Genomic DNA, 17,624 nt, shown 5'->3' on the forward strand with positions numbered 1-17,624 from the left:
ATATTGTTGCAATATCCTTTGAGGTATCTGGTCCACAATATTGTGATATTTGATTTTCCCAGCCCCACTCAGTACCTACATACAGTAGTCAATTTCCAAAGCTAGGCCACATATGATCAGCTAACTACATTTTTTTGTTGGGTTATGAGTACTATATCAAAGTTAGTAACTAATGTGACTGTCCTGATTTTAGGAAGTTGACATTTCAGCCATGTGCATTACCCAAGATAGTGTCTTATCTTTATGTTATGTATGTAAGTATGTGTATGTGCACTCTGTCAACATGTCATTTTTAAATGTGCTCTATAAATAGATTAACTTGGTATTACGATAAATGTTGATTGATTTTGATGCCATTGTCATGATTGCATGTGCATGGCGGCCGTAACAACAGTAACTAAGGAGGGCAAGGCTTAGTGAAGGGTCGCTTACTTCCTGTTAATTGTTTTGAAGGCACGTCCTTCCACCATCAAGCCCTGTCATCAAGCTCTCATGTCTCACATCTACTGAAGTTTCTTTGAGTGGCAATGAGTCCAAAAACATCTTTAGGACCTTTGAGGATACAGAATAATATATGTACAGCGGACATACAATGAACATGAAGCAAATATGTGTCATTATGGGTTGTTTTTTTGGGATTGGTGTGTTCATCATTTAATATCACTATAAAAAAAATAATAGAAAAAAAAGAAAGGCTTATTATCACAACAATTTTCCCCAACAGTTTGTGGAGTCTTTGTGTTCACCATGACAACAGGCCTAATACCCCTGAACATTACTAAGCCATCTGTAGAAGGGTTGCTTAACGCACATCAAATAACAATAATAGTCTGCTAATGGCATTATTGCCCGCTGTGTCATCATGCCATCGTCCTGCATGCCTGGAGGCAAAAGAGAAAAAGCTGTTCTATTGTTCCAAGTTAAAACTCATGGTAAAAAATGAAAACATTTTTGTAAATTATATTTGCTTAGCTTACTGCGTTTCTACATTTGTTAGTTTGAATTTGATCATTACGACTGGAGCAAAACACTCTGAGGGCATGAGCTGAATGGCTGCCTTTTAGCCAGCATGTTTGTTTGTCTGCAGATTTTTGTTGATAACAAGCTCTTCTCAATCCATGATTGGGCCATGAAGAATGTGACCTCATCTCTGGGAAAAAATAATTAGGACGGCCATCCCGACTCAGTCTGTCCCAGGAGCAACACTGCACAAAGACGGTCCTCTGTTCTTGACGCTAGCTCCGCCTTACTATTTCTGTCTCGGCTCTGGTTAAATGATCATAATGCGGGTGCTAAATACTGTAGAGCCACAGGCAGCTGCAACTAGAGTAAGATTAGCCAGAAGACGGACACGTTCCATACTGAATGCAGAGGCTGATTACAGGTTTCATAGAAATAAAGGCTACATGTCAGGTTTGATCTTTTTTCGGCTCATAACAATGTGTGTCATTGTTGCAGCGGGCTATTAGTGTCCAATCATAAATAAATACTACAAGCTGCTGAACGACACGTCATTAAGAATGAAACTAGGGTCAACATTTGCATTGAATTCCAAATATATGATATTCTAGAGAGCGACATGAGCAAAGACATCCATCATTAAACTGCAGATATCATTACTGGATAATAATGAGATATGTGCCATTGATGTTTTTCATAGTGCCATTATGTCACATAATTACTGCCTGCATTGCATCTCCTTTAGGCCTATTTTAGTTATTAAATATTCATATGAAAAAAAAAACCTTGAGAACAGGCCATTACTGAAACATCTTTGATGTGCATGGGCAGTTGAACAATTTGCTTAGCGTGTAAACACAGGGAAAGTTTTCCGTTAAGACCAATGATTGGCACACAGAAAGGGCATATTTGATGTTGCCTGCTTTCATCTTGTGCCCATTTCATAAAAGAGATAGACGTCTCTGCCTTTTTGTTGCATACAAGCCGAATCATAATGGTCATTTGGAAGCTAGGTTAGTCTTTTAATTAGCTGGAAAGCCTTTAGCCAAACTACTCTCATCCTTTACCATCCCTCAATCTCTACATGCAAGCTCTTAGGGGAGCCTGTTGTAAATGTTGTAATTGCCGAGGTCCTCAAAGCTATTCTGATGGAAAGGTACATGTGTCCGTCTGTGCCCGTGTTTGTTTGCATGTGCATCTGTGTACATTTTTGTTTCCACCAAACACACACCAACAAAAAAAAAACCCCATCAGTTTTGAGTTCCAATACACAGTGGTGACTAATGCTATAATTACTTTGATGTTTAATGGCCAGTTTAATGATTAGATCAGGCCGTTGGGCAGACTTGGCCGTGTATGGATTTGTGTATGACAATTGTTTGTGTTACTGTGTTTTCTCGTTTTCTGGACGTACACCAAATGTTCACTCCAGTGACTGCTAAGTCTTTGTGTGTATACACCCATTGATGTGCCCTGTGTGTGCATAAAGTCCCGCTCTGCATGCATGTGTATATGCAGCATCTGTTCATTGTTGGCTGAATAGTGCCGCGTGTCAGTGCTCAGGTGCAGCTGCTCTTGTCTCCTGTTGCTATGATCTCGGAGCTGAGAGGCATTATTAGCAGCCTGCAGCTCTCATATCCTTTTCCACTCTAATTACATACCCATCATTAAAATGCTAATTCATACTGTTAAAGGGGCAATTAGAAGGGTAATTAAAAAGGCTTTGTTCCACCAGTCTACCTGCATGAACAGTCTGACCATTGCTGGTCCTCTTTTGATCTTTACTATTTCCATAATGCCTGAGGTCTAATCCTCTCATCCAGGTTCAACTGGGTGTCACTGGCTACTGGTGCAGGCAGAGTTGGAGGCAAACAGATTACAATGTGGAGGACTCAAAATACAAAGCATTTGATCTATATATAGTACCTGAAATAAAGAAGCATTCACTAACTGCGCACAATCAGGGAATCACATTTACCATCTTAGTATTGCATTTTGTACAGACGGAGAATAAACACAATGCGAGTACATGTACAATTATGGAAAGAACATGCACTTGATTTTACAGATTTTTACGGACTATTTTATAATCTAAATAATGTCTTGAGTCAATTATTTCAAGCGCGACTCAAAGTAACCTTCCCCATGCTCAAGGAGATAGGTGAATGGATGACATCCTATTTCAATCTCTACTTCTTTTCATAATTTCTTCTTTGAATTCATACATAATGCGGAACGGCTTTACAGCCTATTTCAGATAGGCTGAAAACTAAACTAAACCTGCAAAACAAAACAAAAACTTTTTTTGGACCCTGTTACAAAGAGCAACAAATCATTTCTGGGACGTGGGCTTATTATAAAACTCAAATGAGTCATTTTATCTATCTCTACCATTCAGTGCCAAAACTATCTGATTCAAACTGGAGCACAAACATTTGGATGGAGTTGTTTTTCTTGCAAGTTAAAGTGAAACTAACCGTGGAACACAACAATGTAAATACTTATTGCTACTTTGTATAGAATTAAATCAGACAATGATAGCTTTAAACCAATCGGAGATCTTCCCTAATCCTATACACTGTATGTTTTCACTGTTTATGTATTATAAAGCAGTTCAGTGCAGATACTGACAGTGTTAATGAAAGTTAGCACAGATGGAATCCTGTGAAAATGAGAAATGATGGATTCGCTCCAGCTTGCTGATGCTGCGGGCCCTATTTGGTTTCAGGGCCGGTGAAGTGTCAGTGGTTTAATTTTATAGTGCGTAGTTTTCTCTGATTTCCCTCTGGAACGGAGTGCTGCTGGAGAATGCGGAACATCTGCCGCCACTCAGAAAGCGATACGTATAAAAACCATCATTCCTATCAGTGCTAGTTGCAACCAAGTCATGTAAGAGAGCCAAGCACACATTAGAATAGCTGCCTTTCCCCCCGTCTCACATTGGCTCCTGGGGATTGGCAGGCAGAAACCTATTAAATTATCCTGTGTTTCGACAGCAATTGTAGCATTTCAAATATGAGCCCTGAGGCAACGGTGGCTAAAGGTATGGTATCAAACACCAGGAAGAAAGCCTGCAAACTCTGTAGCACAATGTTATCGTTTCAGATGAAGCAATACTTTTATCTTACATCAATGTGTTATAGCATTGAAACAGACTTCCATCTTTGTGGGAGCTTAAAATGTTTTAAATATTACATAACAGGGTTAACGTTTTTAAATTTACCCTCGTTCAGATCATAAATAAGAATCAAAACAACTTCATTTGACAAGAAAAATGAATCCCTCATCCCTGAGAGAGCCCTGATTCAGTTACATAATATGGTTGTTAAATGGAAAAGATTTGAAACTTTGAATACTTGAAAAGCGGTTGAATCCACCTTGAAAAAGGCTGACTATAACCCATTGTGGAGGAAGAACTCAGTTGTGCATTCAGTCTTCACTACTTAACCAGGATCTATCTAAAAAGTGAATACATTTGTTTTAATAGTAAGTTAATTTCCTCTTAAATATAACAGTCAATCTGACTGATAACATAAGCCGCGGGATGTTGTTCAATATGAAGGTTCAACATAATTTGTAGGAGATGCAATTTCACAGGCGCACACTTTTTGAAAATTATGTACAGCCCTTGAAAAATATATATTTGTCTCGTCATGACAGTAATAACTGCTTCAATTTTGATTCCATAAACAACTTAATCATGTATTTTCTGTTGTTTTGCAGCTTTATTGCACCATGATTGTATTTCGATAGGTCTGTGTGCTTCTTTATTTGTTATCTGGTGTCTTTTACTGAGGCTATGGAGTTCTGCTCCCGAGCAGAACTGAAATCTCTTATTCTTTCATGTCTGCTTTCATTTCTGGCAAATCAGACAGAGGTGCCTGCAAGTCATTAGATGAGAATGAAGCAATAGACTGTGACATGTAATGTATACCGAGAGAGAAAAGCAAACTATGACCTTCACAATGAAAACAGAATGAAAACTAAGTTTAGCACGACTGTGTGGAACATCTTTTCATCTATGCCCAGGGAATGATTTACCAACATATAATGTGCTTCTGTTTTACTTCAGTAAGAGACAAACTATTTGAGAGAGAAAAAAACGTTATCAATTTTAGAAGCATTAAGGATGATTATTACAGAAATAGTATCATCTTTAAGAGTTTTACGTAGAAAATAGGTTTGGATGAATGCTTTTTTTGCTCTTTATACGTTGGATGTTTAAATAGGCAACAGTTTAATAAAAGAAATGTCAGTGTTTACAGCTTGATTCTGTTGCCCACAAGTGGCCAACAAATAGGTTATTGAGGTTTTACTGATGTCGGAAAAAAAACGATGTTACTTACTGGAAAGCAGACACATTGTTGCAATATTATATTAGCATATCTATAGGGCAAATCTCAATTTACACAAACATATAGACCCTTTTGGTAGTGGTGTTTTGCCCTAGCCGTCCTGACGGGATAGCAAGCTTTAAATATTTAATTAAAACATTTAACAGTCGTGATGTAACGGATCGTTGTTCATCCGTGATCCCCCCCCATCACGGTTCGGTACACATGTGAACCGCGTATTAATTACACTGTTTACCATATTCATTATCACATAGCGAAATAAAGTTTTACTGGCACAGTTATCCGCCAATGTTCAGTAAAAAATGCGATCAAGACATCTGCTTTCTGTTCGCTGATTGTGTTACAATGTAAACAACCAATTAGTGTTTCAATTGACCGGAGGAGAGCTGGTAAAGTGGCTAACATTATGATGCGTTCAGGCTCTGTTCGGTGAAAGTGAGTATTGGATGAAGGTAAATTATAACAATATCATGAGTTCATATGTTTTTACGTAAAACTGTAGTGTTGGTGAGAAACTTGAATAAATTCAGTTGTCTGAAGATGTAGATGAAGAAGAAGCATGACCTGTTTACACAAAGCTCTAAGCAGCTAAAGTTATTAATGACAAGATTTGTTTTAATGCATAAAAATACAAACTTTTATTTTCTTATTGTTTGCATTGTGTGCCTTAATGAAAAACACTATGAATGACTACAACAAAGTAAAAGAATAACACAGAATTGTTGATGGTTTACACTTCAGAGTGGTTGAAATTATGTTTGGGGTGGTTGCAAAATAGTCTGGAGCCTTGGACACCAACAATGGAATCTCTATCTGCCAATACGGATCATCAATGATCTGCAATTAGTGTCAGAGAAAAAAAAAAAACGTGGTCAGGAATCTCTAAAAGTTATATTTGCTCCCTTTTTTCTTTTGTGATGATTCGATTTGTGATCCGGTCCGTGATGCGATGCAAACCGTGCGTTTTATGACCCGTTGCATCACTTGTTAACAGCATATATATGTATGGTTGTTACCTGTTCCCTTAATCGTTTTACAGAATTAGGACTGGATCTCAAACGTATCAGAGCACCAGGTGTTTTTCGTTTCATCGTGACCGTGTTAACTGGTGACTTTCAGCAGAATGGGTCCGTGGTTGCTCGTGATAATCTAATATTAAACACGGATGAGTCTGTATTCAAAATAGCTTTAAGGCTTTCACGAGGAATCCTACATGTTCTGTTTATGTTTTCAATCAACCGAAACACCAGCGGCTTTGATCGCTGCAAGCTATTAAACGTGTAGACTACTACTACTCGACTGATACATAATGCTGGTGTTTTTGCCCTTTTCAAAACTCAAAACTTTGAGTCCAGTCATGGTATTAAACTTTCTGTTCGTACTTGTATGCTTGTGTCTGGCCACTAAATACTGGGCAACCTGCTAATGTATTATACCCAATCACTACTATTAACCGAAGCTTTGCCAAAGACATTCCAGTGGGGAGCTGACACTATCTAGAACAAGTTTACACGGCTAAATAAGAAATGAATTTAACAACAAAAATGTCTTTGTCGTTTTAATGGTTGATTGTATGCAGGCACGTCTTGGTTCGTAACAAACAAATATAAACAAAATTAAAGCAGCAGCACAGTAAAAGCAGGGAGTAAACAATGTGCTTCTTTTTGCCCAGAGAGCAGCTGCCTCTGGGGAATGTTTGCATAAATAAAACTCCAATCTCTCTGCCAGACCCCACTTTTATTTTCTTGTCTTCTTCTGTACTGTCAGTTTTTTTTTAGTAACCTTTATGCCTCCCTTTAAGCATGCCCAAGAGCTTGTCTGTTTGTCTGATCATCAATTTCATTTTTTTTTCAGCAAGGTCTGTTTTTTGGCTCGTTGTACAGCTGGACCGAGTGTCTGACTCATACCTAGCCAAACTGTGTGCTCTGTGGAATCATGGGATATTTGAGACATGGTTGCCATACTCGATACCCCCCCCACCCCCCCCTCCCACTCTGGCTCTTGGTTCTGGACAAAATGTGATCTGGACCAAATCTTCCCCACTTGTTAAAAGAATAGGCTCTATTGGAGGTCCAGAGATGCATTTGCAAATGTCAAATTGGTCATAGTGCAGATTGGGAAAGGAAAAGACAAAACAAATAGACAGCTGGTTCCAATTATGGTTTTACTAGGCGCTGATGGGCCAGTAATTACAGGATTAGAAACGTGTAACTGCACACAGCTTTGGGTGCTGCTCTCCAAGTTCGGAGAGGCAGAGAGACGAGTGCAGGCCGAAGCCAGAACAGCTCAAACAGTAATGTTTGCACATTACAGCAGCGAAGGCCGTGTACGTCACTCATTGTGTCAGTTGGCCAAAGATCTGCTGTGGCTGTGACATTTGAGGGTTTTCAGCTTAAGCTTTAACTTCTTTCCCCTGAATGGCCAATGCAGCTAAAAGCTTGAAACTGCTTCCAGTGCACCTTGATTGTTTTAAAGAATGTTTTAAAATAAATCACACTATATATATATATATATATATATATATATGATAACAATACATTTGAAGGCAGACTCCTCGACACTGTAAACGTATATTGATGAATTTTTGTGAATCAGAATTTACATACTGAACGCTTTATAAACTCTGGGTCAGGTGTATGAGGTAGATGATGGATAATTTAATATTTCTTTGTCTTTACATGTTGTACACGTGTTCATACCCCTCAAGTAACGGTGGATCACAGATGTGACAAGGAATATAACGTCATATTATTAAGAATATTAAGTCATTACTTGGGTCCTTGATGGAGAAACTCGTTGAGTTTGGTCTTTTGTTTTTACCGTGACACCTTGCCGTAACCGGATGGTTTAGTGGCCCAACTCTCACCACTATTCCAAACACAGGCACATAAAATAAAAAAAACATTGTCATTGAAGCTAATCTTGGGATTTGCATAATGGGCATATAGCAGTGTTACAACGGTATGTTTTGGATAAGCTTACAATATGGTGGCTAATTGCAAATATGTTTCACCAAAATAGGACATGTCCTGGAACTGTGTTTGAGTCTGAGCTGGTTGCCTGGCAACTTCAGAGTGATGGCAAGACTCATTGCAATCGAACGCTGGTTGCCAAGAAATAAAGTTACTGCACATCAGTCCCCATGAACCCACATCCTGCTGTTTTAAAGTTGTAATGGGAATTTTTAATTATTACGCATAACATATATTCTTCTATAGGTCAACTGATGAAGTGAAGTTTGTTATTGAGAAAACTATCAAGGACTACATTGTGAGACTCGTGATTTATGCAGCAGCAGCCTAAATATTATGCACGTCCCTTTTATGAATAAAGAACTCATGCTTATATGTCACACCTCTTAGCATGCGTGCGCTGACCACGCTGACAAAGCCCTCCTTGCTGTATACATGTATGTATCTATATGTCTTGTGACAACGCTGATAAGTACTCCTTTGTTTGTAAATGCCAGAGCAGAATATTTCAATAACAGCCCCCACACCTGTAAACCGTCTTCATAACGCTATTCAATCTTCAGCGCTCACTTCCACAAAGTCGTTGTGGCTCTGTGGAAGTGAGCCTCTTCTTGCAAGAATAAATACTTTAAAGATAAGTTTTTTTTAAATATATATTCATCATCTCAGTTTATAAAGACTTAACACCTGGTAAGGTATATTTTTGCCACGACAGTGTACAGATAATGTCATTTGTACATTTTTTTTTAAAACTTTGGGCAGAGGCAGTCTAGCTGTTTCCCCCTGTTCCAGTCTTAATGCCCAGCTTAACTAACTACTTGCATGCTCCAAAGTAAATGCACATACATGAGAATGGTATCAATCTTTTCATGTAACTCAGCAAAAACGGAATATCTGTATTTCTTAGAATATTTGAAGGATTCCTTAAAAAACACGTCAACTTAACCTGCACACTCACACCTAATATATCTGGGCACCATTGATATGCTCTGTTTGACTTGTTTCTTTGTTCACCTCTCTCCATTACCTCCTTTACCTTTCTCATAATCTAACATGGAAAATATGCGACATGCAGCAAAGACCCAACTCCCTATAACAAAGACAGAAAGAATAACTAAAGCTTCATTCCATTAAATCCAAGTAGGCCAAATCAGAGCTGTGGCGACAGGGAGGGCATCATAATGCAGTCACATACTGGGAGCTTTAAACCTGACACAAGTTCTTCCCTGGGGTCCTCATGGAGAAGAAGAATGGCTGGAGCTGTGGACAGGCCAGCCTGAGGTGTCTTAATAAATTGTAGACATAAGGGACGGAGCAAACCTTAACCCAATCAGCATTTACTATATCAAAAGAAAATAATAACATATGCTGTTCTTTTGACAATCGATTATTATTTGTGTAATTTTTCAAGAAAAAAATGGAATTTGCTTGTTTCAACAACTTTTTTATATTATTAACCCAAGATACACAACATTGGCAGTGAAGACACAAACAGCCTTCTGAGGCCCAGAGCTCCATGATCTCTGTGGCCCCCGGGATCATTCTCCATGTTGTCCCCGTGTATCACGTCAGGGAAAGCCTCCCTCCGTAGGAATAGCTGCTGGGGAGCATATGTTGCATGTGACACATGGTCGCACTGACACACTTGTGCATGGCCATGCATTTATACAAACAGCAACCCCCTAACTAACACACACGCATACGTACACACACACACACACACAATAGCTATCTTGATCTCTAGTTTAACAAATCATGATTTCGCCAGCAGCATATATTTTTCCCAGCCACCCTCCTCTGCAAAGGCAACAACACCATAGCAACCAACTGGATTGCATCCAGCATAATATGTATTAGATGTGATGGATTCAAAGCACTGGCCACAATCTAATTAAAGCTAATGTGTTTGTGTTGTGTGCTGCTGATTACAGTCTCGATGGACTGGAGGAGGGCTAACGCGGACATGATGAGGCCAGCGTTTTGGCTGCTCAGACATTCGCTGTAATTGAGGCCGATGAGTTAGCTCGCTTTGATTGTTTGGCTTTTGGTTCTTCTTGAAAAACAGACGTTGTACAAATCTAAAGGCCTGTGTCCACCAGGCGTGCTTTGGATCCAGTACTTGACATGCATATGTTGGAGCCGACATGGGGTCATTTTGTTCAGCTGCTCTGTGTCCACCAGGCGTGGATGTGGCATGGCAGCCAGACTGGAGCCTCACGGCAATCTCTGCTGTTCTTTGTCCAACTCTGGTTTAGTTATTTTCTGGGTACACATATGCCTATTGTGTCATTAAAGGGTTTCGATCTGTGTTACATTATGTACAGTATATTAACAAGAACAAAAATGTATTTATTATGGGCTTGGGCAATTTGACGAGATTATCGTTCAACACAATATTGGTGAGTTGCAATAATGTTCCTCTTATGTCCGTGTCAACAGATCAATATTCAATTATGCACATTTTCTTTGCACTAGCCTTTAGTCAGTCTCTCTCATGCTCCACTGCATTGTCGTAGCCTATCAAAAAAATTAACAACATGATAGCATGTCTGATTTTATGTCATAGTAGTTATATAATTGTAATTAATAGTTCCATCAGATTGCTCCTCGACTGCCCCGTTAATACACGTGTGTTCCTTAGAGTAAACAGTTCATGACATGACTGCATTGAAAATGTAGTCCCTACTACTATGTACGGTCCTACTTTTATACAACAAAATGTCAGTCAGGAGGAAAAACAGCATTACTTTATGCAACTGTGCTATGATCAGAAAATCTGAAGAAAAAGGTAGAAGAATAAGGAGATGCAGGTGGTTGGGACATGCAGACAACAGTTTTATCATCGCAGTATTAAGAATAGTTTCAGCACAGCACGTAAAATACGACATAAGGCTGGGTGATATGGCCAAAATCAAGGTAGTTTCATATCTTAATATATATATATATAAAATGTTTTCTGGTAATACAGTCTATATGAAATAACCAGAATTTTTGTATACTATTGTGTGAAAAAAGTATAGATTATATAACCAATTCTGGACTAAAATCGGGCTGAATACGTTCAGTGACGGATCTGTAGTCTTCTTTGTCAGTACTAACTGACAAAATATCAACGTTCAAATCTAGGAAATTGTGATGGATATGTTTTTGACATTTTATTGACTAAAGATGAATCCATTAAGAAAACAATTTGCATTTCATCAGCATTGTCTCTTCTGTAGCCAGAAAGAGCTAAAGAGATATTATCATTGTAATAGAGACGTGATAGAAGCTAATAATGGAAAACCAATACTTTTTATTTAACCACCAACTTATAATTATGTACTTCATGTATTGGTATGGGCCCCTTCATACGAAATGTAAGTGTATGTTTGTAGATTGTGGAGACGCAACTAATTTATTTAGATGTTTGAATGTGCTTTCCAAACCACAATGTATTTCTACTCCAATTCATATTTTTTCGAAACATGTGCATCACCTTAAGAGACGTACAGTATATCATCTCCACAGTGTAAACATGATAACTCAAGCCGTGACACTGAGATTTTCATATCATGATGAAGCTGAGTCAATCTGCAGCAGAGTGCAGTATTGGATTGAGTCACACACTCCTCTCAGCCTTGTAAAGTACAGAGTGGCTCTTGCAAGGTAACCGTCTTTCTTGGCCGGCCGTCTCATTCACTTGTAAAACATAGCTATACTTTATAGGCTTGTTACTGCCACAGGGTTACTCTTTTATTTATTAGCCTGTCCACAGTGAATGGATGTGTTTCTGTCTGTGATGTGAACCTCTTGAAGTGAGCCTGACTGCTGTGTTGCTTCTATCAGGATTGGACAGGAATGCTAATGCTATCAGACAATCAGTCCCCTGCCTGTGGGTGGATAAGACCTGTGTGTGTGTGAGTGTGTGTGTGTGCGTGTCTGTTTGTTTGTTTGCCTCTATGTAAAAGGAATTTGATTCCGACTCCAACTCTGGGATGTAAATTGTTCCCTAATGCATTCTTGTTAAATAGTCACTTAACAGACAGAAAAGAGAGAAGCTCAGGTTGTATTTTGAGCCGATATTCCATCTTTACATTTGACTATTTAAACGAAACATTTTAAATAGCAGAATGTAAAGATGGAATATCAACCTTGATTCCAGAGGGCTTTTGGGGTTGGGGCATTGCTTGCCACGTATGGTGACTTGATGCATCTTGGACCGCTGAGCCTGAGTGCATTGAACTCCGAGATAAATGATAAAAGGGAGCTAATCTTCAATGGCATGCCATCATAGCTCATTTCCATAGCAGCCTCTCTCATTGTACCAGGATCAAATCTGAGCTGGCACAGAACAGTTGTTTCCATTTGATATGCCCTTCTGCCCACTGCACCATAATCGCTGCACTGCAATAAAGACATACTTTTTGATTGCCAGTGAATATCCTGCAGCAATTCAATGCTTTTCCCTTCTGACGGTGAGTGCGGAGCCCATTCTGTTCCTGCAGTTGAGTTCATCTCAGTTTGGACAGGGAGGCAGAGGATGGAGGGGAGAAGAAAAGAGAAGAGATTTTAGTGCACTCTCTGTTCTCCGCGATAATGAATGCTTTGTCAGGGAGAATCCATCAACGGTCACTGTGGGGGGAGGAAATGTCAGGGAAAGTTATGGTTTGTTGGCTTTTAACCCACGTGGCCTAGCCCCGCAAAGTAATTGAAGTACAGAAAATGTCATGTTGTTGCACTTCATCTATTTGTATAGCTGTCTCACAGGATAAATAGAAATATTGCTGTGGCAACACGACGAACAACAAGCGTAGTGTCTGTTTAGAGCTGCAAAGTGTGGGAGGAAGGTTGATGTACCATACAATACACCACATCGCACATCCTCCATGTTGCAAAAAGAGAATCTATCGATTCTTGTTCTTCTACTATTTGTGTGCCTTTTATGCTCATGCCTCTTGCAGAGATTATTCTTTTGTCAATTTGATTTGGCAGAGACCTGAGTAAAAAAATCAGGGCTTAATGATTGCAGCCTTGTTGAATTCATTTTTTTTATTATCTGTGTGATATGGACAGGAAAGGGACGAGTAGCTCAGAAGGCATGAAAGAAGGAAATGTGTGTGTGCCGTAAGCAGACCCTCTCCAAGGTGTTCCTCTGCGACAAAGGAACGACATGATGCTAAAACAGATCATCTTTCTTGCAGGGCGAGTTACAATTATTCTCTCCTCACTCGGTTTCAGAGAAACATTACGCAGGCTTTCAACTGTAAAATGTAACACTGTCTGACTGAACGCCATTATGAAGCAATTTTTTATATAACTACATAATAATCAATTTTGTAAAAAACATACCAAACATTTAACCCATAGTAATATAACTAGAGGATATTCCCAATGAACTACTAACTTCAGATTTGCCAGTTTAAATATATTCATCTTGATCTTCACCCAACAGTATAACCATCTAACTAAAAGCCAGTGGAAGATGGGGCGGATACATTGCAGCCAGTTATAATTGGAGAGGGCCTGTCTGTCTCTGTTGTTTAGTGATCCATGGATGGACCCTTTCCTCCAGTTAGAGGTAGCAGGGCTTGAATGACACCTCCATGTTAGTGAGAGCTGCACAACCTCAAACTGATCAGCCTCTTTAGCTGTTGAAGCATGGCTTCTTGTGTAGCCTTTCCCACTTCCAACCTGCCTCATTCAAAATCTGAGGCCAGAAATAACTGTCAGTGTTGGCCCAACTAGGCTCCTGGAATCCATCCTCGAGGGGCCGACATTCTTCATGTGAGTAATGGGAGAATGTGTGTGGCTTTATCTCCCATCCATCCCGGGTATTGTTTGACTACCCTGCCTCAACAATGTAAACGCTCTGAGTAAGAGTTCACCAAGGTCATGTGTGGTATTTATTGAGCCGTAGAAAATAGGAGAAATATTTTTTTTAGTGCTTTTAAATTGAGGAAAACTGAAACAAACAGTGGTTTACAAACAACTGCTTTTTCTCTCGAGAAAAAGGCCGGTCATAGGCATCCCATGACCACAGCTCCGAGCTGCTGATGTGTTTTGATTCTGGCACTGTATGTTAAGCAGTGCACAATGATTTGACTCAAATGTTATGATTGGAAGGATGGAAAAAAATCTGCAATCTTCAGTAATTGTTCCCGGGAATGAAATTGATTCACACCCATCCGAGCATGAAATAACATTGGCAGATGACACTGCCGTTACTGTGCCTGAAACACAACACGATTCCAATAGGAATAATCAGCACCTTCGTGCAGAGCAGGGACACACACACACATACATACCTTTAGGTGATTAGTTGATGCAAACTGTCGAACCAAGTTGGGCTGTTAAAATAGGAATTAATCCCCAAATGGAGCTTAAAGAAAAATGTGTAATTTGAAATCTCTATTCTGAAAATGAGTCACAACTCTTCTCATCTAAAAGAGTGACTGTGAGGGCTCTCATTCCCATTTTCTTGTTATGACAGTGTATGAAGATAGCCGTCTCCTGTTTTAATTTTAATTAGTTTATATTAATTGTTTTGAAAGAAATTCCACAGTAAATCCATTTAAGTAAGCAAATACACAGCAATGTTATTGTTATAGATTTGAGTTACAAAATGGTTAGACAAATGTGCTAAAGGGATGAGTTCACAATTGTCTACGTCTGTCTTAAAACAATATTTACATACCCATATGTATACGGAACAGTTATTGGTCGCTGTTGTCATTTCCTCCTTTTATTGTGGCTGTAAAAACATCTCTTCATAATGCAATTTCAATGTAAGAGATGATGGAAAAAATCCCCGGTCCTTGTTCTGAGCAAAAAGACTATTGCTACTATTGCTTCAGCAGTCTCATTTAGTCAACTCAAGTGGGTATCTTATGAAGTTAGTCTTTTTATTACCTAATTCTCACTGTGTTTAGTTAGGGGTGGACCTCTTTATGGTCAGCATGGAAAGTAGGTCAATGTACATTTGAGCGTGAGTGTTGGATTTGCACAAACTTGTACATCTATCCTTTAAAACTTTGATCGGAACGGTCTGTCTTTAACTATCGCTGAAGATTGCGAGCCTGCCACTGAGCTCTGCATCACCAATTGTCCAATGTGAACTTTAAAATTGGTTAACACGTGCGCCAAAAAGACGCAGAATGCACTTCTTTGAAAATTGTCCAGTGTGAACCCGTCATAAGTCTGTGCTCAAAATACAAACCAATGCCTGAATTTGTTACAACCAAGGGTAAAAAAAATAAATACTTATGTTGCTCCCACGAATAACACATTTTCAGATATTACACACAATATTCAGTTTCTTTAGCTTTCCAGCTGTTAAACTTGATCTGGTCCTTGTTTATTGTGCGTCTCTGCTGTTTTTCGAAATGTACAGTCGGCTTGAGCTTATATACCATCAGTGGCTTCCCAAAGTTGTATATCATGTGTCACAGTACAGCAAGTAATGAGCAGTATTACAAAGTAAATGCTAGAATGGATGGTCCGGAGGGACAAATGACTAAGGTTAGGATATCCCATTGGTCGCATGAGCAGAATCAGGCAAGCATCCATTCTAACATCAACAATATATTAAAAAGTTACCAATGTGTCACAAAATGACTCATGAGGATGAGGGGCAAGTGTGTTTAAGCATAGACAAAATACATGAATGTTATAATTGTACAGTCCAACATGATGCTAAACAGGCTTTGCAGCAAGTACATACATATTTACCTAAATTTGACAGAAAAATGTACAAGTAGTGTATTTACAAGTGGACACAAGTTGTTCAGAAAATGATTGGATGGACGGGTAGTAGCCTAAAGCCAACACACTGAAGCTAGGAGCATGACTCAAACTAATGCAGATCATGACTATTTGCAGTATTCACACTTTTCTCCACAAATAATAATAATAATAATAATACATTTATTTATATAGCACCTTTAAACACAGGGTTTACAAAGTGCTCTACATAGAAGCAAGGTAAAAACATAACATCAATACAAGTAAGTAAACATTTCAGAAAATGTCCACTTTTCCGACTTATGGCCATTGCATTGAGAAATAATGCTGCCGAGTTTGGCTGAGGGTGGAGGGTAGCTATAGTACATGAGTTCTAAAGACGGCTGCACAACACTGTTAGCTCAGTGGCTCTCTGGAGTAAACAGACTGACCTGATTCTGATGCCCTGCCTCCAGCCATTCAGTCCAGAATCATTGAGCGCAGCTCCTCTCATGTACAGACAGGCACCAAATGAACTTGGTATTTAGCTGGCCACTCCCCCAACCAACTGCCTTGGCAAAGATACATGTTGTTTGGAACGAGAGACTGCAAGGTGGTGGATATTATGCAAGCAGAGATTAGTGTACCAGTTCAGTAAAAAACAATAGTTATGATGAGCCAGGCACTTAACAAATAGACACACAGAGATAGCCATTTGACTACATGGTTTTGTTCTGACTAATCGAAGGTGGCTGCTACCGTGATGTTACATTTTTTTGGGGAATATTATTTGTATTGCATTTATGCTTTATTTAATTGTAAACAGTGATTTGAGATTGACAGTGAAAAGAGTGTTGATGACCTCCAACAAAGATATGAGCGAAATTCCAACAGCAAAATAACGACTGAAGTGTAACTCATTCAATATTAATAATAACGTACAAATGAAAAACTCAAACTTGGAGATTTTACTTGATAGAGTTATATGAATTGTTTATATGAATTGTTTATGCAACAGGAACTCATATGACAAAATAGGCCATCTGTTAGTGTCTGCAAATCTGTCCGAACTAGAGTTACTGCCTTGCTGTTGTATCCCTTCTCTTTACATAGATATCCTATGAGACATGTGTGTAAAATTGTAATAATTAGCATATCCATTCTTCAGTTATTGCCAAAATATGTGTTTTGTGAGGTCATAGTGATCTTGATCTTTGACCATCAAAATCAAAAGTTTAGATGACTAGAGACCCTTGGATGAGGGTACAAAGAGATCGTGGGTAGGGAAATATTATGTCAATAAGATCAGAGAAGACATCATTGACGACGATTCTCTATCCTAAATTCAGAGCATTAATACAACAGCATACTATTTGCAATGTAAAAGTCTGTTTTCATTGTCAGCACGGTTAGCTGCTAGCGCCCGGCTCTGCCATGTTCATGTTGAGAATAGTGTGGAAGCGATCACTCAGTCATTGATTTGCTTACATTACGTGTAGAGCACCGTTAAATAAAATGCAATATCAACACAATTATGACCAAATGAACAAAAGGGCTTTAAACAGTTTGTTTTTATCTGGTTGCACTTGTTAAACAACTGCTCTAAATACATTAATAAGGCAAAAGTAGTTAACTT

General features: G+C 38.9%; 1 long non-coding RNA gene across 1 annotated transcript in view; it reads right to left on the reverse strand.

The window, feature by feature from the left end:
* Positions 1-16,507, reverse strand: part of LOC117751429 — a 35,081-nt gene extending 18,574 nt beyond the window's left edge. Inside the window, exon 1 of the long non-coding RNA XR_004611876.1 lies at positions 16,441-16,507. This is a non-coding gene — a long non-coding RNA (uncharacterized LOC117751429). The remainder of the gene's footprint in view (positions 1-16,440) is intronic.
* Between the last annotated feature and the right edge of the window lie 1,117 nt (positions 16,508-17,624).

Source organism: Cyclopterus lumpus, chromosome 3, assembly GCF_009769545.1.
Source record: "Cyclopterus lumpus isolate fCycLum1 chromosome 3, fCycLum1.pri, whole genome shotgun sequence".
NCBI classification, from domain to species: domain Eukaryota; kingdom Metazoa; phylum Chordata; class Actinopteri; order Perciformes; family Cyclopteridae; genus Cyclopterus; species Cyclopterus lumpus.